A 20,410-nucleotide genomic window follows, 5' to 3' on the forward strand; every position below is an offset into this window, starting at 1 on the left:
TGTCAAGAATCACCCCAATGAATTGAAGACACTGCGTTGGAATGAGATGTGATTTGGGGAAGTTGACTTTGAATCCCAGAAGCTGAAGAAAGGAGATGGTTTGAGATGTTGCTTGAACCACTCTCTGAGATTAAATATCCTTGATCAACCAGTCGTCCGGGTAAGGAAAGACCTGGAGACCATGTAAACTCAGAGAGGTGGCCACCACAATCAGGCATCCCTTGTACTGGTAATGATATTGATTTATCTGAAACCGAAGGTACTTCCGAGAGGCCGGATGCATGGGAATATGCGTGTAGGCTTCTTTGAGGTCTAGGGAGCATAGCCAATCGTTGAGATTGAGATGAGGATTCAAGAGAGACAATGACAACATCTTGAATTTTTCTCTAACCAAGAAGTTGTTTAGAGCTCTGAGATCCAAGATGGGTCTGAGTCCCCCAGTCTTCTTTTCCCTGTTGATCGAGAGGAACTGTTTTGATGGCATTTAGCAGAAGAAGAGATTGCACCTCCTAGAGAAGAAGAGAGGACTGTGCAGGGTCCAAAACAGACTCTTTTGGAGGACATTCTGGAGGAAGAGTCTGGAAATGAAGAGCGTAACCCTGACGAACGATGGTGAGGACCCAATGATCGGTGGTAATGAGTTCCCAACGACTGATGAACAATTGAAGACAACCCCCTATGGGCTGGGGTAATGGAGGAGAAATGCTGAGATTGGCTATGCTCCGAAGAAACTGGTCAAAAGGGCTGCTGAGGTTTAGGTTGAGCAACCGGTTGTTTCTGTTGTTGTTGGCAAGGCTGCTGTTGTTGAGGCTGCCTTTGTCTGCAAGGTTGAGACTGAGGGGGTTGCAAAGGCCTAGCAGTAAACCTACGCTGATAAGTAGACTGTGGCCTGTAAGGACGAGCAGGGGGAGTTTTTTTTCTTGTTTTTAATCAAAGTATTCCACCTGGTTTCATGAGCTGACAACTTTTGGGTCGTGGTATCTAAAGACTCACCAAAAAATTCATCGCCCAGACAAGGAGCATTGGCGAGACGATCTTGATGGTTAACATCCAGCTCAGATACTCAAAGCCAAGCCAAGTGGCGCATAGCTACAGACATGGCAGTAGCACGAGATGTAAGCTCAAAGGTATCATAAATAGAGTGAACCAAAAACTTCCTCAACTGCAACAAGGAAGCAACATACCGCTGCAAAAGAGGAACTTTGCGCTCAGGCAAATATTTCTGTAGAGCAGACACTTGTTGTATTAAGTGTCTGAGATAAAAGGAAAAATGGAAAGCATAATTTCCAGACCGATTGGCAAGCATGGAATTTTGAAATAAACACTTACCAAAATGGTCCATGGTTTTACCCTCCCTGCCAGGAGGGACAGAAGCGTAAACACTGGCACCTGTAGATTTTTTAAGCGTAGACTCCACGAGAAGTGACTCATGAGGAAGTTGAGGCTTATCAAAACCAGGAAGAGCCACCACTCTGTAGAGGGAGTCCAGTTTACAGGAACAGTTAGAGGGGTTTCCAGATTCTTATAATAAGTCTCCCTGAGAATATCATGAAGAAACTCTTTAGGAGGCTGCTCAAAATCTAATGCATCCAAAAATGCTTTAGATTTTTTAGAGCCCGACTCCAGAGGAATGGAAAGTGCCTCTGACATTTCCCTCAAAAACTTTGAGAAAAAGGTCTGTTCAGGCTTCGAAACAGGCTCTCTAGAAGAAACATCACCATCAGAAGAAGCCTCATCTTCTGTCAGGATAGGCTCCTCAGAGTCCTCCCAGAGATCCGAGTCCTTCGTCGGAGGAAGTTAGGAGGTGGGTGTTGAAGGCTCGACATACTTGAGCTTCCGCAGTGATTTGCCTGATTTGATCTACATCGTCTCAGGAGATGTATAATGTCGAGCAGAATCCGACATCGCACCCGAAGGTAATACTGTTGGCATAGAAGAAATTTTTCGAGATGGTGTCGGGGCAGTAAAAACAGGCTCAACAAACATCGATGCCGGGACAGCGGCTCAGACCTGGTCGGTGCTGCCAAGGTCGATGCAGAAACCATTTGCTCAGAATGAACCAGCACCAGAGGAGCTGGTGTCGCTAGCACTGGAAGCAAAATTTGCAATTGCTCTCGTAACTGGACTTTAAGCACGGCAGCAATAGTGTCCTCGAGACTGGATCGGTACCGCTTGCCTTTTCGCCGGTACCTTCGATGCCACTCTGTGCTCCGGAGATGAGGAGGCTGATGACGAGGCACTCACCTCTATCGGAGCCGAGTGTATTTTAGGACGCCTCGAGGTCGGCAGGACTTGGCTCACTGCAGTAGTGACCTGAGGACCTGTAAGGGTAGGGGAAGGCTTCTTAGCTGGCTTACTCACAGACTGCGACACCGAAGGGGAATCCTGCGATGCTGAATGATGTGAAGTAGACTTTGGCGTTGACTCCGACGCCGGGACCGATGCCGAATTACCTTCTATAGTGGACTTGAAGAGCAACTTTTGTTGAATTTGGCGGTTTCTGAGGGTTCTCTTCTGAAGAGAAGAACGACGGGTGCAGGATTCAGCCCTGTGGTCTGGCCCTAAACACTGGAAACACCAGCGATGCGGGTCCATGAACAAAATAGGGCGAGCATACCGTTCGCACTTCTTCAAACCCGTAGACGGTCGGGACATGGAGGAAAAAATAGCCTCAGCGAAATCGAAGGTCGAGGCTTGAGGCTTGGAACAGGCCCCGCAGGGCCGAGATCGCAAAAGTGAAAAAAAAAAAAGAATGAAAAAGAGAAGATTAAAGAAACAAAGTATGAAGAAAAAAGAATAAAATAAAGCCACGTGAGTGGGAAGGCAGCAAGATATCGACACACACGACTGAAAAGCGACTGACAGCTCCGCGGAAACTAGAAAACTGAGGGACCGCGCGCCTATGTCGGGCGGGAAGGCACTCGCACATGCGCGGTGTGGGCAGCCGAGAACTTTCCAAGGGGCTCCGTGGTGACATCACCCATCAGTGAGAATATATGCCTGCTTGTCCTGGGATAATGTATTGTATTGAAGTTGTTAAACCTATCAAAGAATGTTCAGTTGAATGATTACTACAAAATTCAGTTTGATTTGGATGTAAGATTTGAGTTTTTTTCAACTATCTTTTCCGTTAATTTTGCTAAGAATGGCAGATTGGCAATAGGTCTATAATTTGGGCACGCCTGTTGACTTTCCTTGGTGTTTTTAAGTATCGGTATGATCGAGTGTTTCCAAACTTTTGATAAATAAGATGAAGTGAGACTGGTATTAATGAACTTGGAAATGAATGGACCAAAGATCGAGAATAACTTTTTTTTTTACAATGAATTATGTCCTTTTGAATTGAGTGATTACATTACCCTCTGTAGATCATTTAACAATGGTAGGGCGAAATGTGCACAGATAAAGCACTGGGGACTATTAGTTTCCTTATTATCCTGTGTGATCGCCACTGCATTGCTTAGAATTTCTCTTCTAATTTTAGCAATTTTTTCTTGAAAGAAATCAGCTAGATTTTGTGCTGAGAGGGAGCTCTTTAAGGGAGATTTTTTAATTTGTTTATGTGGTGTTAGTTTTTTTAAGATTGAATAAAGTGTTGCTTAATTCCTAGCTTTCTAGCTTAATTCCTAGCTGTATAGTATTTTTTTTTTTTTTAGATTAATTGATTTTTTTTTTTATTATAATATAGTGCATGTTCTTTATATTTGTAAAGATTAGTTAAGTTGGGATTGGCCCTCCATTTACGCTCAAGAGATCGTAATTGACATTTCAAAAGGTTAAATGTGGAGGTAAACCAAGGGATTTTTGGGTTTTTTTACGAAATAGTCCGAGTATTAATTACCACAATTTTTTCTAGTAGTGAACGACTTGCCTCATTCCACATTGCTATCTGTTCAGTGAGATCAACATTGTTTAGATTGTCAATCTGAATTGAGAGTGTATTTAAAATTGAAGAGACATTAAGATTACTGAAATCTCTGTAAGTTATGGTCTTAGGAGGGATGGATTTAGTAGTTGGCTTTAAATGGCAAGATGTAATGATGAATTAATGATCGGACCAGGGAACCTGGTAGATATGTGGTTTTGAAAAATTAATGTCCTGCGATTCAGGTATCAAGATCATGTCTAAGGTATGCCCTTTAGAATGTGTTGGATCTGAAAACTAAACATGAATGTGCTGAAATTTGGCAGATTTTGTACGATCTGATTACAAAAAAGTATGACAGTATGAAAAATATATATTTTAGTCTCACTGTGGTTCTTTTTTTATTTTTATTTTATATTTAAATATTTATTAAAGATTTTGTAAGATAAGGATACACACAATTCAACAGTCAACAGACACATCAAATGTCAAGGAAATAGCAAATACAAAAAAAAGGCACAACCTTACAATTTTCTCCCACAGAACCTCCCCTTCCCCCCCAAACTCATTATCCTCTAACCAATGCTCTCCACAACCCCTCCCCCCAGCACCTAGCAGACCAACAAAGTAGCAAGACCCTAGGGACCCTTTACAGAGTGGCCAACAGGGCCCCTAATTTGCTCCATGTCAAGGTGTGTAGTGTTTAGGAGTGGCGACGTTTAGCCACCGCCATCTCCATCCTCCCCAGGGATAACAATCAAGTGGTCCAGTCAAGATGTGTGGGGGCTACCTTATTTTTCCAATGATTAGCTAGTAAACATTTTGCTGCCGCCAAACCCCATCGAAGTAGTTTGGTTTGCCAAAGATGCTCCCGATTATTATGTAAGCCTAGCAAGCAGCTCTGAGGGGTCGCTTCAACGTGGTCCCCCAGAAAGGCAGACATAGTATGAACCACTGCTGTCCAAAAGGGGCCAATGATCACACAATCCCACCAAATATGAAGAAAAGACCCCACATGCATACCACATCTCCAACATTGATCAGACATTCCAAGGAACATTCTATGCAGTCGTTCCAGGGTATAATACCACCTAGTCATGACCTTATAAGCATTCTCTTGACCAGTGCATACGAGGAAGCCTTATACACCTCCCTACAAATAACCCCCCATTCTTTAGTGGTGAAATGCAACTCCAGATCCCCCTCCCAGTGCTTTTGAAATGAGAAATGAGTGGGTGAATTACCTCTCCAATACTGGTACACCACTGATAGCGGTCTAGGAACCTTCTGTAGAAGTAACCACAAATTCTCCAAGTGTTCCCGCTCGAGTGGAGACTGGGAACCCCATCCCTGAGCCTGCATAAAATGTCTAATCTGGAAATAGGCCAAATAGTCCCCAGCAGGCAAATCAAATTTCCTCTGTAGCATAGCAAAAGAAAGGATCCCAGAGGGCCCCAACAAGTCTCTAAAGACACGCAACCCTTTCTGAGACCACCGATGAAAAATCCAATTGTCCCTGCCCACCTGAAATTGGGGCTCCGCTTGTATATTAGCCAGGGATGACACTAAAGCTCCATCGCCCAATTTAGCCCGTACTTGAGTCTATACCCTAGCAAAATGTTGTACAAAGGGGTTATTGATGCTTTAGATCCATTGGCGCTGCGAGCTGGACACCCAAAGCCTGTTCTTCAACAACTCCCGGCCCCCATACTCCTGCTCCAACTGTACCCCACTTTTATGTTCCCCTATTTCCCAATCAAGCACCAGTTTAATCTGTGCCAAATGATAATACCACTCAAGATTAGGAAGTCCCCTGCCTCCAACTTCTCTAGCCACCCATAGTAAAGAGTGAGATAATCTGGGAGGCTTGCGCTGCCAGATAAAACTACGTAGCTCCTTTCCCAACCCCCACAGCTCCCCGGGAGACACTGGCACAGGCAGCATCTGAAAGAGGAACAGCAACCTGGGTAGCACATTCATCTTTACAATGGCTATCCTACCCCACCAGGACAACCATAGACCGTTCCAACGCTGTAGGTCAGATCTTAGGTATTTATCTTAGGTATTTATCGTAGGTGGCGATAAATGGGTGGGTAATTCTTCTCTTACACCCGAGTCAGATCCTTGGGGATATAAATGCCCAGATACTTAATCCCAAGGGCCACCCTTCGAAAAGGGAAACACCCCCTAAGCCCATCCACCTTCCTTTGCATCAGGGTCAAAATCAAGATTTCCGACTTATCCAAATTTATTTTAAACCCCAAGACTCTCCCATAAGTTTCAAAAAGCCATAAGAGATGTGGTATTGTAACCTCAGGGTGTTCCACAATAGAATGTCATCTGCAAAAAGCGCTACACGATGTTCCTCCTCATTCCGCTTAGAACCTAACGGATGTAGCGGTATATAAGAAATAAATTACATTACATTACATTACATTACATTCCGCAAGAACCCAACCAGTTCAGGGTGAGTTCGAATACCCAAGGCCAGAGGTTCTATAGACATAACGAATAATAAAGGTGAGAGCGGGCAGCCCTGTCTGGTCCCATGATAGATGTAAAAAAAAAAATCTGTATAGGATTGATTAATCCTCAGGCAAGCCCGTGGTGTGTCATACAGGGCTCGAACCCAAGCACTGAAGGTGCACCCCAAACCCATATGACCCATTACGTCCCAAAGAAACCCCCACAAAACCCGATCAAAGGCCTTTTTAGAACACCGATCTGCCCGTTCCTCCTCTGACAGCAAATGGTTGCAAAAGTCCTGCACCACTTCCTTTGCATCTTTGTACTGGTCAGTTTTAGGGATACCTTTAAAACGCAAATTATTGCATCTCGATCGATTCTCCAAGTCCTCAACCTGCCGTCGCAAGTCATCAAGCTGGATACCCAGGAAGATAGAGGAGAAGACTCACCGGATCACAGGCAAGACAGATCAAAAGGGATACAAGAGGGAAGGAAATGCAAGAAAGGAACAGGCCACACACCCAAATGTATGTACACTAATGCAAAGAGCCTAAGGAGTAAGATGGGTGAATTAGAAGCTATGGCACAAAAAGATAACGTGGACATCATCGGCATCACGGAAACATGGTGAACTGAGGAAAACATCTGGGACATTGTACTACCGATTACTAATAGCAGTTCAGCAATTTCATCCGGTCCAGGTGATTTATTACTTTTTAACTTATTGATTTGGCTTAGTACATCTTCCAAATTCACTGAAATTTCTTTCAGTTCCTCTGCAATTCCTCTAAGGTATGCCCTGTCACCTCCCACAACAAACAAGACAGCATGCAGCCAGGTGAGCTCTCTCCAGGGAAAGCATACCAGCTCTCTGAAGCAATGTCTGGCTTAGATCATTTACCACAAGGAGTGGTTCCCTGATTACTGTAACAGTACTTGGCAGCAAAAGGCCATGGCTCTACAAAGATGCTATTGGCTCCAGGCTTCAAACTGACTGTCATACTGCTAGGGTGACTTTCATATGCCCCCCCCCCAGTTGCTGCTGCAACTAATCAGCTGGTGAACACCCAAATACCCCCAGATAGTCTTGCTCTTGTGAAGAACAGGAGTTGATGCAACGAAGCTCACCAGAATATGGTTATCTTGGCTGCCAGCGCTGCCACACATTTGCTAGACACTTTGTAAAGTTAACATAAAATCTTGCAAATAAATACCTAGCTTAACATACCATACCAACTCTAAGAACTTAACCTGCACTAACAAATTAAAGTACTAGAAGACAAATCAAAACAAAACAAAAAAATTCTAATTATATTTAATGGACTGTAATTCACTTTGTACCACAGAGAGGCAGTATATCAAAAGTAATAAATATACTCATAAAAAATGTAATTGTGGAATAAATCCTTTCGGCCTCCAAAAAAATGTTCAGTTTCAAAGTGAATATATTCTGTTTTCTACATACAAGAAAAGTCTATTTTATTTAATATTTTTGTCTTCTGATCATTTTATTTTTCTATTTGAGTTGGTCTTAGTCTTTCTTTACCATTTCCTCTTCTCTTAGTTCTTTTCCATCTCATTATCATTTTCTGCTTTTTCCCTCTCCCTAACTTCTTCCCCCTTATCACCAACATCTATCTGACATTAATCCTTCTGTTCCCTATTTTTTCCATCTCAATTTCTTATATTTTACATTTTTTACACCCCCAGCTAGATTTGATTCTTCCTTTTTCACACCTCTAGCACCTCAATCTCCCTCTTCATGTTTCAACCAGTTTGTTAATGTCCTGGAAACGTATGGGCAAGTACGTACAGTGCTAAGATTTCAACTGCATGATCATATAGCCTGTAGAAGCTTACCAAATTTCGGTTTTGGTGCAAAAGTCAATCCAAAATCTTAATTCAGTCCTGTTTGGTTTGGCTTAAAATACAAGTATATTTTAGGCCGAAACCAAAACTCTGGTGCTCCCTCCTTCCCCCCCTCCAAAAAAAATAAAAAAAATAAAGAGTTTGGAACCCCCTTCCCCCCCTCATCTCAAAGCTTTCATTAAAAGCACTGGTGGTGCAGTGGAGGCAGGAATGATCCACAATCACTCCTGCCAACTCTATTGTCAACATCACCTACTTTTAAAAACTTCCTTATCCCCTGTCTAGTCCCCTTCAGTATTTCATCTACTTTCTAGTCTCCCATTTCCAACCTCTGTACTCACCCCCTCCAGTCTCATCTATTTCCCTCTGCTTCTTACCAGTCCAGCTCCTTTCCCATCAGTTATCTCATTGCAAAATCTATTGATTTTCTTCTATTTATTCTTTGCCATTTTACTTCCTCCATTTCCAGTCTTACTCATCCCTTTCAAAGACCTGTTCCCTTTCCTTTAATTAACACCTTTTTAGTCCTCTGTCCCTTTCAACTGTTTCCCAACATTTCCCCAAACTCTTTAGGTTCTTCAAATATTCTACTCTTCCCATTTTTTCATCCCTATTCATACTCAAACAGAAACCTAGACTCCATTGAACTCCTGAATCCCAGACAGAGATTGCTTCTTTCCATGCCCCCTCCCACTGATCTTTATGTGCAAAGGAACTGCTAAGCATTTCTGTCTCAGCTAGCACAGAACTTGCCTTTTGAAGCAATGTAAAACCAATTTTTCTGTTCAGAGTGTCGGTCAGATCCTGTAAGCAAGAATCAATACTAAATCAGAATTCAGATGACATCAGTGAAGATGTTATCTAATCTTCCAGTGCATGTACTACAGCAGTGCACTCCTGCATGGACTATTGGGCCGCCACATCCTGCAGACTTAGGATTCTCTATTTATGGCCATAATGTTCACCATCCTTCAATTACACTGCTGTTATGGATCGCCTTGATTGGTGAAGAGACCTGCATCAACTATCCTTCCATGTCTTCAGTACTTGAGGGTGTAAGCATTCTGGCAAAAGGCAGGTTCTCCTCTCCAGTGGTTGCACATTTTAGATGCTGGCTATGGCAGAGCTGATCCAGTAAAGGAAGAGATGAACTGCTTGACCTTCTGTGTTAATCTTTTTGTCTGCAAACTGGGCAGTTCAGGTTCCATGGAAGGCGGATTCTTGGATCGCCTGGATATCTTGGGCCATGTTCTCTATAGCTGGTCTGCCTCCTCCTTCTACTGCTCACCTGCCAAGGAGGTTTAAAAAAATGCATTTGTCAGTAACGATTGATAGCACAACCAAAATTTATGACATTTTCCCCAGTTTAATAAAGAATATTTACTTATGAAGTACATTAACCTATTTTATACCATTTCCTCCACATCCCCACCCCAACCTCTTCCTCCCTCCTAGCTCACAATGATGCATTAATCTTTTGCTATGATGAGCATATACTCACCACCTTCTGCCAAAGCATGCATCTCAGTTATGTCAGTGCCTATGTGCATGCCTTTGATGGCTTTCAGATGAACATTTGCTGTGATCATCTCCTACAGCAGCATCAGTTCAAGGGTGAAGATTTTTTTCTCATTAGGTTTTTTGGTTATGCCTTGCTTTTCATTTAAGGTCTATCGAGAGTCACATTGTTAGTGCTTTAGTTGCTGGACAAATATTATCCCCATTGCCAGGCTACCAACGTCCTTTTGACAGCATCTTAAGTCTTCCCTCTTTAGCTGATTTCATTCTGAAGAGCATACTGTGGCTCTCACAAATCTACCGGGTCAGAAGGCTCACACATCATTCAATAAGCACATATTGCATACGTGATTCTTTACCTCCTCCTACTCACTGCTGGCCCCACCTTAGTTACTCCTGGTGGGCTTTTGTTGGTCCCTACCTTCTCTAGTACTACTCCTACCCTATTTCATCCACTCTACTCTGCCACATCTACTACTACTACTACTACTACAGTACTTATTTCTATAGTACTGCTAGACATACACAGCACTGTACATTAAACATGTAAGAGACAATCTCTTCTCAATAGAGTTTACAATCTATTTAAAATGGAGTTCCTGACAAATAGAAAAAACTGTGTACGAAAAGATGGCACCTTATCTCAAAGCTGGAAAGTGTTCTGTGAAATGCCCCATGAGTCCCCACTAGTGCTCCCTGATTCACTTTGGAGAATTGATTCAAAATCAATTTGCTCTCTGAAAAAAATCAAACTGACTGATTCAGTGACCAGCACCCTGTCATACCTCCAGGATTCCTAAAGCAGCGGTAGCCAGTAATGGCATGCTCTGAACAGGCTGCTTGTGGCCTGCACCACCGGGGCCACGTCACTGATGACACGGCAGAGGGAAACCCTAGCAGGGCAGGCCACAAACAGTGCTGCCTCTACCATCTAGCCACCGCCACTTTGAGAGGCCTGAAGGTATGTCAGATCTCACGGTGGGGTGGGGGGGGGTGTGATAGAAAGCTGCTGCAAATGAACGGGGGGGGGGATAAAGGAGAGAGAGAAAGAATTGTTGACATAATGAGCGAGAAAGAAAAAGAGAGAAAAAAGACAGTAGGAAAGAAACAGAAATGTTGATTATGGCAGTGGAAGGGAAGGTACAGAGATAGAAGTTACATCAAGAGGGACTCAGCCAGAAGAAGATCCCGGAGCAGGCCTGCAATGTTACTATGTTATTATTACCAGTAGTTCAATTTTTCTTGGAAAATTAATAAAACATAAGTTTCTCATCCTAGAGGCAATTTTCCATAGCTTCTAATTTTCTATGAATTACCTTATCAGATTAATGAATATCAGGAATCTAAATGTGTGATCAGAGAGTGTGCCAGATTGTTCACCAACAGCCTTAAATTTTCCAAGTAAAAACCTTTCCCAAGTTATCACCCAGTGTGTTTCAGGAGTCGCAATTGCAGCTTTTTGATTGACGAAAGAGAAAGCTACCCGATAGATTCTGTATACTGTATTTATGCTTAGAAAGTAAAATGGAAATCTTACAATTGCTGCCTCTCGAGATATATCTTTTACTAGTTTTTAAGCCCGTTATATTAACAGATGCTAGAATAAGAGTTTTTTTCTCATGCAAAATTGTCATTTCTTTAATAAAACATTAACTATTTTTTTGGCAGCCCTGCAAGTACCCTATTTTTTTCTGCAGCCCTCACAGGTAAAGTTTAACATCTTTCCTTTCTCAAAACTGACACATTTCAATCAATGTAAGGAAAATAAAATCATTTTCCCTACCTTTGTTGTCTGGTGACTATTTTTCTGTGCTTTTAACTATGTTTCCAGGGCCTCCTTCATGCTTCTCCTTTGGTCCTCCTTCCCTCCCCCAACCAACATCTATCTCTCCCTCCCTCCATGAGTCCAACTTTTCACTCTCTGCCCTCTCTCCCCTTCCCCAGTGTAACATTTACCCTTCCCTCCTTTCTGCCCTCCCCATCCATCTCACCCTCTCCACGTTCAACACTTTCTGCCTCCTGCACACTTTCTCTCTCTGTCATTGCCTCTTCCTTCAGTGGCATCCCTCTTTCCCACCCCCCAATTCAACATGCTCTCTCCCCATGCACCATCTCACCCTCACCTCCATTGTGTAGCACCTTTCCATTCCCTCCCTTTCTGCCAGATCCAGCAGCACCTCTTCTCCCTTCCTTTTACCTCCCCCCCTGTCCAGCAGTACCCTTTCCCTTCACCCCCTGTCCAACAGTACCCCTTTTCCCCTGTCCAGCAGCACCTCTTCTCCCTTCCTTTTACCTCACCCCTGTCCAGCAGTACCTCTTATCTGCTCCCCCTGTCCTGCATCAGCTAACTTTAGTTTAGCTTTAGCTGCGGTTTCATCAGGTAGCCTCGGGACTTTTGCTAGGCCAGCCCACCTCGTATCATTGAAGTGGGCTGGCCTAGCAAAGGCTGCTTGATGAAACCGCGGCTAAAGCTAAACTAAAGCTAGCTGCCGCTGCTGGTCCGGGGGGGTCAGCCGGCGTTGCCAATCGGGGCAGAAGACAGAAAATCATCAGACACCGGCAAAAGGCAAGATTATTAAACCACCTCATGCTCCTTCTACTGCGCAAGCGGCAGCATGTAAGCACAAAGCATGGACGCATGGAGTTTCAAGTGCGCATGCGTGCTAAGGTTTTATTATGATAGATAGTAACATAGCAAATGCCCATTAGTTATACCCATTAAAAATACATGATTAAATTAACTTGTCTCTTCTTTGATATTTCTGGGTCATAGATTGTAAAGTCCTCCTGGTATTGTCATAGGTTCCAAATGCTGAAGTTGCCATCCAAGCTCACTCCAGCCTATCTAACCATCCTGTTTGCAGGATATCTACCATAAAGTCTGGCCAGTAACATCCTCATGTTCCAAGTTAGTGGAGTTCAGATTGCTGCCCTCCCCAGTCCAATCCAACACCAAATCATCACATATGGGACACAGACCATGCAAGTCTGTCCAGTACCAACCTTAGCTCTTTAATTTATATTCTATGTTTTCTAATTAGAGATCCTCTATGTTTATCCCATGCTTTTTATAATTCCATCACCGTTTTCCCCTCCACCACTTCCCTCTGGAAGGCATTCCAGGCATCTACCACCCTCTCCGTGAAAAATAATTTCCTAACATTGCTCCTGAGTCTTCCTCCCTGCATCCTCAAATTATGCCCCCTAGTTTTACCATTTGCTGTTCTCTGGAAATGATTTGTTCTGTATTAATACCTTTCAAGTATTTAAACGTCTGTATCATACCTCCCTTGTCCCTCCTCTCCTCCAGAGAATACATATTTAGGTCTTCCAGTCTCTTCTCATACTTCTATTGGTTCAAACCCCTTACCATTTTCATCGTCTTCTTCTGGTCCGCTTCAAGTCTTTTTATATCCTTCACCAGATACGACCTCTAAAACTAATCACAATATTCCAAGTGTGGCCTCACCAATGACCTATACAGGGGCATCAACACCTCCTTTCTTCTGCTGGTTATTCCTCTTTCTATACAGCCTAGCATCCTTCTGGCTACAGCCACCGCCTTATCACACTGTTTAGATGCCTTTAGATCAGGGGTGTCCAACCTGCAGCCCCATGAAGTATTTTATGTGGCCCCGGTCAAGGGTGATGCAGTGTTTTCCTCTGCTGCCCCCAGGTGTTTATCGTCTTGCCAGCTCCCTCCTATGTCTTGCTGCAGCGTTTGCGCATTTGTGCGGCCCCAGAAAATTTTTTTTCGGCCAATGCAGCCCAGGGAAGCCAAAAGGTTGGATACCCCTGCTTTAGATCCTCAGACACAATCACCCCAAGGTCCCTCTTTCTGTCAGTGCTTATCAGCTTATCACTTCCCAGCACAAATGGTTTCCTCGGATTTCTACCCTCCAAATGCATCACTCTGCAATTCTTCATATTGAATTTTAGTTGGCAGACATTGATTCTTCTAACTTTTACAGATCCTTTTTCATATTTTCCACTCTCTCCGGGGTGTCCACTCTTGTTACAAATCTTGGTATAATCCGTAAAAAGGCTAATGTCGCTCACAAACATAAACAGAATCGGTCCCAGCACCGATCCAAGGCATTCCACTAATCACCTTTTCCTACTCCAAGCGAATTCCATTAACCACCACCCTCTGGCATCTGTCCATCAATCAACTTCTATTCCGGTTCATGACTTTGGGCCCTAACTTCAGCCCATGGAGTTTAAGAGCCTGCTATGAGGAACCGTGTCAAAAGCTTTGCTGAAATCTAAGTAAATTACATCTTTGAACCAATTCTCTGGCCACCCAGTCAAAGAATTCAATCAGATTCGTTTGGCACGATTTACCTTTTGTAATCTTATAATCCATTAGATTCTAAGAATTTCACCATCCTTTCCTTCACGTTTCCATTATGTTTCCAATAACCGAAGTGATTAAATTAACTTGTCTCTTCTTAGAATTTCCTGCTTCATCTCTGCAACCACTTTTGTGAAGAGGGACCACATCCACTATTCTCCAGTCCCGTGGAACCTCTCACATCTCTAAAGATCTATTGAACAAATCTTTAAGAGGACCCGCCGGAACCTCTCGGAGTTCCCTCAATATACTGGGATGGATCCTGTCCGGTCCCATAGCTTTGTCCACCTTCAATTTTTCAAGTTGTTCATAAACGCTTTCTTCTGTGAATGGTGCAGTATTCATTCCATTCTTAGGTGTAACTTTGCTGACCAATCGCAGTCCTTCTCCATGTTTTTCTTCTGTGAACACCAAACAAGTATTTGTTTAGCACATTTGCTTTCCCTCATCACTCTCCACGTAGTGGTTCATACCTTCTTTGAATCTTGTAATTCCATTATTTTGTTTTCCTCCTTTCACTAATATACCTGAAAATCTTTTTACCTCCCTTTCTTATATTTATAGCCATTTGCTCTTCCGCTTTCGCCAGACGTATCTCTCTCGACTTCTTTCAGTTTCATTCGATATTCCTTTCTGTACTCCTCTTCTTGAGTTTTTGTTTATATTTCATGCCTGCCAATTCTTTTGCCTTTATTTTTTCTGCCACTAGTTTAGAGAACCATATTGGTTTCCTTTTTTTCTTATTTTTATTTATTTTCTTCACATAAAGATCAGTAGCTCTTTTTATTGCACCTTTCAACTTGGACCACTGTTTTTCTGGTTCAAAGTCATTCGCGTGCAGGACTTCGTCGTGCCGACATCGCAGCGCAGACAAATCAGCGCAAGACCCCAGTGCGCTGCCTAAAAAGTTACTTTTAAAGAGCTCTAACCCCCCCCCCCAAGTTTACTTCATACTCTTCGCTCTGCTGTTGGGGGGGGGGTTTGGAACCCTCCATTATAGAGTAAACTTAACTTTTTCCCAATTTTTAGGAAAAAGTTAAGTTTTCTCTATAATCCAGGACTTTGAGTTTTGTGTGGCCATCCTCCACTTTGGCTGCTGTATCAAGCCAAATTGTATGAGGATCGCTACTTCCCAGGTGGACCCCCCACTTGGACTTTAGAGATACTTTCACCATTTGTGAGCATCAGATCCAGTATCGTGTTTTCCCTCATGGGTTCCATTACCATTTGTCTGAGCAGAGCCCCTTGAAAGGCATCCACAATCTTCCTACTTCTTTCCAATTCCGCAGAGAACGTTCCAGTCTGCATCCGGCAGGTTGAAATCACCCAGCAATAGCACCTCCCCTTTCTTTCCCAACTTTTGTATATCCGTAATCAGATCTTTGTCAATTTGCTGCAACTGAGTCGGAAGTCTGTAGACAAAATTCAAGTGGATAGAAGTTCCATCTTCTCTTTTCAAAACAACCCATAACGCTTTTTCCTTTCCCCAGGCGCCCTGCATCTGTCGCTTGGATATCTGTCTTTACATAGAGAGCTACTTCTCCACCTTTTCTACCACCTCTGTCCTTCCTGAAGAGATTATAGCCCGGTATGTTTGCATCCCATCCATGGGACTCACTGAACCATGTCTCAGTGATAGCAACAATATTCAAGTCTGCCTCTAACATCAGGGCTTGCAGATCCTGATTTTTGTTGCTTAGACTGCAGGCGTTTGTGGTCATTGCTTTCCAGCTACTATTCTACTAATTCTAAGGCCTGATTGACCCAGGTGCCTACGAGCCTGGGCCAAACACACCTTAGGGTTAGTGGTGATGGGCGGACCTGCTATGCCTAAGGCTTGATTGGTCCAGGCTTCTAGAACCTGGGCCAATCAGGCCTTAGACTTAGCGGGGATGTTCCAGGAAGGGGCGGGCCTGTCGGCTGAACGGCAGCAAGACCCGTCCAGACGGCCAACAATTTAGAGATTAGTTGGGGGGGGAGGTTAGTTGGGGGGGAGGTTAGGGTCGTTAGCATGGGGGTCCAGAGGGGGTCCAGCTTTCTGGCAGGAGAAGTTGGGCACCCTTCTGCCGGCGATCAAGAATTTCGGGAGGGGGCAGGGGCAGCTTTCCGGCAGGAGGGGTTGGGCACCCTCCTGCCGGCGATTGGGAGTTTGGGGGGCTGTTCCGGCAGGAGGGGTTCGGCACCCTCCTGCCGGTGATCAAGAGTTTCGGGGGACGGGATGGCTTTCCGGCAGGAGGGGTTCTGCACCCTCCTTCCAGCGATCAAGAGTTTCGGGGGGGAGGGGGCGGCTTTCCAGCAGGAGGGGTTCAGCACCTTCCTGCGGCGTTCCGGCAGGAGAGGTTGGGCACCCTCCTTCCGGTGATCGGACAGGTGGCCACGGCCGCTATACTTATTGCGGCAGGGAGATCACTTGCCGCGATAAGTATAGCGGCCGCATCTACTTACAATGTAGGCCAGCATTTTGCTGGTATACATTTTAAGCGTCTCTTCCTCTACTAGGGAGACGCGTAGGGCCGCCTAGGTTCGCCTAAGACCCTTAGCGAGCTTAGGCATCTTGCGGGCCTCCTTAGGCTCCCGGAGGCGCATTCAATATATGCAGCCTGCCTGGGGAGCATTTTTTTTTTAAAACATGCATCCCGATTGGCTGATTAGACAGCTGTAGGACGCCTACAGCTGCCTAAAATCGGGACAGCACTTTGCAGAATCAGGACCTGAGTGTCCATTCATGAGATTGTAGAAGATGACTCAATTTGTCCGCCAGACAATTGTTCTTTCCTTGAATATAAACTGCTTTCAGAAAGGTGTTATGAAGGATAGCCCAATTCCAAACCTTCTGAGCTTCCTGGCAAAGAGGGAGAGAACCTGTTCCTCCCTGTTTGTTGACATAGTACATGGGGACATGATTGTCTGTCCGAATGAGGACTACCTGATCGTGGAGAAGATGCTGAAAGGAGTCCCTCACTGAGAAAAAATGTGATGGAGAGGAGAGGAACTGAGTGTCCACTCGTAAGGCTGCAGAAGACGACTCAATTGGTCCGCCAGACAGTTTTGCTCTCCTTGAATGTAGACCGCTTTCAGAAAGGTGTTGTGAAGAATCGCCCAATTCCAAACCTTCTGAGCTTCCTGGCAAAGAGGGAGAGATCCTGTTCCTCCCTGCTTGTTGACGTAGTACATGGTGACTTGATTGTCTGTACGAATGAGGACTACTTGATCGTAAAGAAGATGCTGATAAGCTTTCAGAGTATTGAAGATTGCTCTGAGTTCAAGAAACAAGAGGAAGGGAAGGAACAAAAGGAGGAAAATAAGAACGTATCACAAGGGGATAACATAAGAGTCAATAAACAGGAGTCTGCAAGACAGGAAAGGGACGGTAAGGACAACAAGGGAAAGTAACAAAAAGGGAAAGTAACAAAAAAACAAAAATATCAAGACTTAAATTGTATGTACACTAATATAAGTAGCCTGAAGAATAAAATAGGCGAACTAGAAATCATGGCCAAAGATGAGAACCTAGACGTCATAGCGATCACAGAAACGTGGTGGAAAGAAAGAAAACAAATGGGACATAGTACTGCCGGGGTACAAGCTCTACCGAAGAGACAGGGCGCATCAGAAAGGGGGAGGAGTAGCACTTTATATAAAGGATACCATTCACTCGACTGGAGTGGATGCAGCAGTGACAAATGACCAACCGGAATCAATATGGGTTAAAATACCAGGAAGAAAGGGAACCGAGATAAAGATGGGACTGTACTACTGCCCACCTGGACAAACAGAAGCAATGGATGAAAAACTGAGGGCCAAATTGAGACGAGAATGTAAAAACGCAAACACCATAATTATGGGAGATTTCAACTATCCCGGGATAGACTGGAGCCATGGAGCTTCAAAATGTTCAAAGGAAACGGAGTTCCTGGAGGCTGTACGGGACTGCTTCTTGGAGCAGCTTGTCAAAGAACCAACGAGAGGGACAGCTATACTGGATTTAATCCTCAGCGGGCTGAAATGACCGACCCAAGAAGTGGAAATAGTAGGACCATTAGGAAACAGTGATCACAACATGATCCGATTCAAAGTGGAAATAGAAATGCCAAAGGGAAAGAGAACCATTGCAACATCGTTTAACTTCAAGAAAGGGAACTATGACGCCATGAGGCAGATGGTAAAGAGAAAACTCAAGAACAGCTCCAGGAAAACACAGACAGTGGAGCAAGCCTGAACCTTATTCAAGGACACAGTAAACGAGGCGCAAAACCTGTATATACCCAGATTTAGAAAAGGGAGCAAAAAGAACCAAACAAAAGACCCGGCATGGATAACAAATGAAGTTAAGAAGGTGATAGGAGACAAGAAAAAATCATTCAAGAAGTGGAAAAAGGATAAAACCGAGGATAACTAGAAGAGCACAGGAAACACCAAAAAAAATGTTACCGTGTGGTCAGAACAGCGAAAAAAGACTTGCCAAGGAGGCACGGAATTTTAAACCATTCTTTCGATATGTGAAAGGAAAACAAACAGTGAGGGAGGAAGTGGGACCCCTGGATGAGGGAGGCAGGAAAGGAATGGTAAAGGATGAAAAGGAGGTGGCAGACAGATTAAACACATTCTTCTCGTCAGTCTTCACAAAAGTGGACACATCCAATGTGCCGAAACCGGAAAAAACCTTCAAGGGGGATCAGGAGGAAAAATTATTATCAATAGAGGTGAGCCTCGAAGACGTACTCAAACAGATAGATAGATTAAAAACTGACAAATCACCGGGACCAGATGGAATCCACCCAAGAATACTGAAGGAGCTCAGAGACGAAATAGCGGAGCTACTACAGAAGATTTGCAACCTATCCTTGAAAACAGGGGTAATCCCGGAGGACTGGAGGATAGCGAATGTTACACCTATCTTCAAAAAGAGATCCAGAGGCGACCCGGGGAACTACAGACCAGTGAGCTTAACCTCAGTTTCGGGGAAGATGGCTGAATCATTAATCAAGGATAGCATCAATGAGCATATAGAAAGAAATAATCTGATGAGAACCAGCCAGCATGGTTTCTGTAAAGGAAGATCTTGCTAAACGAACCTACTGCACTTCTTCGAGGGGATAAACAAACAATTGGACAAAGGTGACCCCATAGACATCATATATCTGGACTTCCAAAAAGTCTTCAACAAGGTACCCCATGAGCGCCTGCTAAGGAAACTGTGGAATCACAAGGTGGAAAGGGATGTGCACAGATGGATCTGTAATTGGCTGGCGGACAGGAAGCAGAGGGTAGGAGTAAAGGGACACTACTCTGACTGGGAAGCAGTCATGAGCGGTGTCCCGCAGGGGTCAGTATTGGGACCACTGCTGTTCAATATATTCATTAATGACCTGGAAGTAGGGATGAAGTGTGAAGTTCTAAAATTTGCGGACGACACAAAACTCTCCAGTAGGGTTAGAACTATTGAGGAATGTAAAGAACTACAAAAGAACTACAAAAGAACTGAGTGAATGGACAAATAAATGGCAAATGTGCTTCAATGTAGAGAAATGCAAAGTCTTGCACATAGGGAAAGGGAACCCGATGTACAACTACAAGATGGGGAAATGGTATTGGGGAAAAGCAACCTAGAAAGGGACCTGGGGGTTATGGTGGACCAAACAATGAAGCCAGGGGCACAATGCGCAGCGGCCTCAAAGAAGGCAAACAGAATGTTGGCATTAACAAAAAAGGAATCACTACCAGAACCAAAGAAGTTATCCTGCTGCTATATCGGGCGATGTTGCGCCCGCATCTGGGAATACTGCATTCAATACTGGTCGCCGTTCCTTATGAAGGATCTGGCGACACTCAAGAGAGTCCAGAGAAGAGCAATAAAGATGATAAAGGGCATGGAAAACGTTCCATATGCTGAGATGCTGGAGAAATTGGGGCTCTTTTCCCTGGAAAAACAGAGACTTAGAGGGGACATGATAGAAACTTACAAGATCATAAACGGTATAGAGAAGGTAGAGAGGGACAGATTCTTCAGACTGGTGGGGGAAACAAGAACAAGAGGGCACTCAAGAAAATTGAAGGGAGACAGATTCAGAACAAATGCTAGGAAGTTTTTCTTCACTCAGAGGGTGGTGGATACCTGGAATGCACTTCCAGAGGAGGTGGTAGAGCAGAGTACGATTTTGGGTTTCAAAAAGGGGTTGGATAAGTTCCTGAACGAAAAGGGAATTGAAGGGTATAGTTAGAGGGGTACTATACAGGACAAAATGTCTTAAGTAAAGGATCATTTACAGGTCACAGATCTGGGGGGGCCACCGCGGAAGCAGACTGCTGGGCGCGATGGACCTATGGTCTGACTTGGC

The 20,410-nt window shown here is 44.1% G+C and overlaps 1 protein-coding gene across 7 annotated transcripts in view; it reads right to left on the bottom strand.

Annotated features, from left to right (window-relative positions):
* Positions 1-20,410, bottom strand: part of N4BP2 (NEDD4 binding protein 2) — a 225,373-nt gene that overhangs the window by 195,851 nt on the left and 9,112 nt on the right. For all 7 annotated transcript variants that reach the window (XM_033947102.1, XM_033947095.1, XM_033947076.1 and 4 more), the window contains exon 2: positions 8,954-9,488. The gene's annotated coding sequence lies outside the window, so the exon portion shown is untranslated. The remainder of the gene's footprint in view (positions 1-8,953; positions 9,489-20,410) is intronic.

This window comes from Geotrypetes seraphini, chromosome 1 (genome assembly GCF_902459505.1).
Source record: "Geotrypetes seraphini chromosome 1, aGeoSer1.1, whole genome shotgun sequence".
Classification (NCBI taxonomy): domain Eukaryota; kingdom Metazoa; phylum Chordata; class Amphibia; order Gymnophiona; family Dermophiidae; genus Geotrypetes; species Geotrypetes seraphini.